The sequence below is a fragment of the Nannospalax galili genome, unplaced genomic scaffold (assembly GCF_000622305.1).
Source record: "Nannospalax galili isolate Female #2095 unplaced genomic scaffold, S.galili_v1.0 scaffold134, whole genome shotgun sequence".
In the NCBI taxonomy this organism is placed as follows: Eukaryota; Metazoa; Chordata; class Mammalia; order Rodentia; family Spalacidae; genus Nannospalax; species Nannospalax galili.
This window is the reverse complement of record NW_008335593.1, coordinates 96,425-98,892: the sequence shown is the minus strand read 5'-3', so window position 1 is coordinate 98,892 and position 2,468 is coordinate 96,425.

Genomic DNA, 2,468 nt, shown 5'->3' with positions numbered 1-2,468 from the left:
ATGACTGTATTAATTCAACTGTGAACCTAAAAATTTACAGCCACCTTTGAAAGAGATGTATCCTTGCTTTGGAATGTGTTACTGAATATGTTAAAGCTGTAATGAAATGCTTCTTCTAATCATGTGGTTATTAAATTTAAAAAACATCTATTTTGAAGTGTTGTAAATACTAAATGAGATAGTCTACATAAAGTTCTTGGGATAAAATGGCCACTTAATAAATATCTTTTCTATTGATAGTGTCTTGAATTTTGACAATTTCATGGCTGAAACTTTATCTCATTTGAATTTGTGTTTTCTGCACTGATGGTGACTTTGAAGTCATTTTGTAATGATTCATCTTTTCCAGGTCACTCTCTACATTTCTAGTTTATCTGCCCATTTTTCTTTTTCATTTTTAATATAAACTTTTATTAATTCTCTGAGAATTTCATACATGTATACAATGTATTTTGATTGTAATCATCCCAAATTCCTCCCCTAACTCTTCCCAGGTCCCCCTAACCCTTTATCCCCCTCCCAATTGCACATCCTCTTTTTGTTTTTTAGTATAACCCATGGAGTCCAATCTGGGCTACCTGTAAAGTCATGAGTGTGAGGTCATCCACTGGAGCAGGGGTCACACCCTTAAAGAAATCTGACTTTCCCTCCCCAAGCAGCCAGCAACAGTCAATAGCTCCTCAGCTAGGGGTGGGTCTGCCCATTTTTCTAATGCGCTGTATTTTTCTTAAAAATGTCTGCACCGGAGAAATTTTAGTTCACATGTCATGTATGACAAATATTTTCTTTGCACATCATTATCTTTTCACTCTGTTCATAATATATATGAACAATGATAATTTAAAATCTTAGGTGGCTGCGGATGCCTGCCTTTGCCTTGCATCCTTGGGAATTCTTTCCTTTCTTGAAGTTCTGTAACTCTAGACACGTTCTAATGTGTTTGAGCTTTTACTTTTACTTTTAAAGTTTATATATTTAGTCCATACTTTCCTGAATTAGATATGAAGGTAGAGGTCTACTTTTGTTTCTTCTAGACAATAATTTAATTCTACTGTGAGGATTTATTTAAAAATTCATCTATTTCCTGTTTTTTTTGTTGTTTGTTTGTTTTTGTTTTTTTTTTTGTTTTTTTTTTTGTCTTTTTGAGACAGCTGTAGCCCCAGCTGTCCTGGAACTCACTATGTAGACCAGTGCTGGGATTAAAGGCATGTGCCACCACACCCGGCCCTGTTAAGACTTTAAAGGAGAATGGTGAGAGGCTGCAGATGTAGCTCAGTGGTAAGGTACTTGCCTAGCATGCCTAAGGCCCTTCAACCCCTCATCCTGAAAAAAAAAAAAAACAAAAGAAAAAGAAAATCAGAGGTAAGGGTGTTCTTGTCTTAGGAGATGGTAAGATATGGTATGAAGTCATAAAACAAAATATACTGTTAGCTGACGTGGGGAGAGTTATAGCCAACCACACAACTTGAGCAATGGTAGGCCTATCATTGAGATTTTAACATGTGACAGCAGGCCATAGTCTTCATTAAGTCCTTAAATGATTTCATGTCTCAAAAGAAATATTGTAACTCCAAGACTTATGTAAGAGCTGTAGGTTGTCTGATTTTCATTGAAAAAAGATCTGATTTTTTCCCCTTGTTATTGCAGAAAATTTGAGAAAAGGTTATGTGGTAAATAATAAAAGGAACTCAATGTTAGGTCTACCCCAAGTCTTATGGTTCAACATGGCAACCTTAATTGCTTGCTGCTAATCTTCCTCCCTCCCCATAAATACCTATGGAAAAGCATTTATAAATCAAACATCATTTATAATACATTGGTTTCTTCCATTCACTTGTGAATGTTATAATAATTCTGTATAATAAAGAAATATTACCAAGTGTCATTATCAAGGAAAAAAAACAAAAGAAGAAGCTTCTTTTTGAAACAGATGGAGACTACTGCAGAGCTGTACGACTGATCAGACACAGGGAATAAACATCTGAGAGATTCCCAGTCCTAGGTGATACATCTACAGTTGAATGTCTACAGCTAAGGCTCATAGAACATAGTGGAGCAAGGGATAGAGAGAAAACTAATGCATCCCTCAACTCTTACCAGTAAAGCTTCCTTGTATAGCAGAATGTGATGTACACAGAAGGTCACAACTTCCAGATTTTTAAAGAATATGAGACTACAGAGTGTGTATCCCTGGGTAGGACTCCTATATTGAAACTTACCTGCCCATGGCTCAGGGACAATTGTGAAAGAGGGGGTGGAAAGATTTTAAGAGCCAGGGCTGGTTCATGAACACAGGGAAGCAGAGGCCACTGGAAGCTTGCACATGTGCATTTGTGGCAATGGTGGCATCAAGCTTAGGACCCATGCCAACTCAATTGAATAAGGGCCCAAGGGGAGGAGAGAGATGTTGGGGGCTGGTTGCTGCTAGATCAGGGAGAGTATGCCTTGCACATGATCTCTAGATGGAC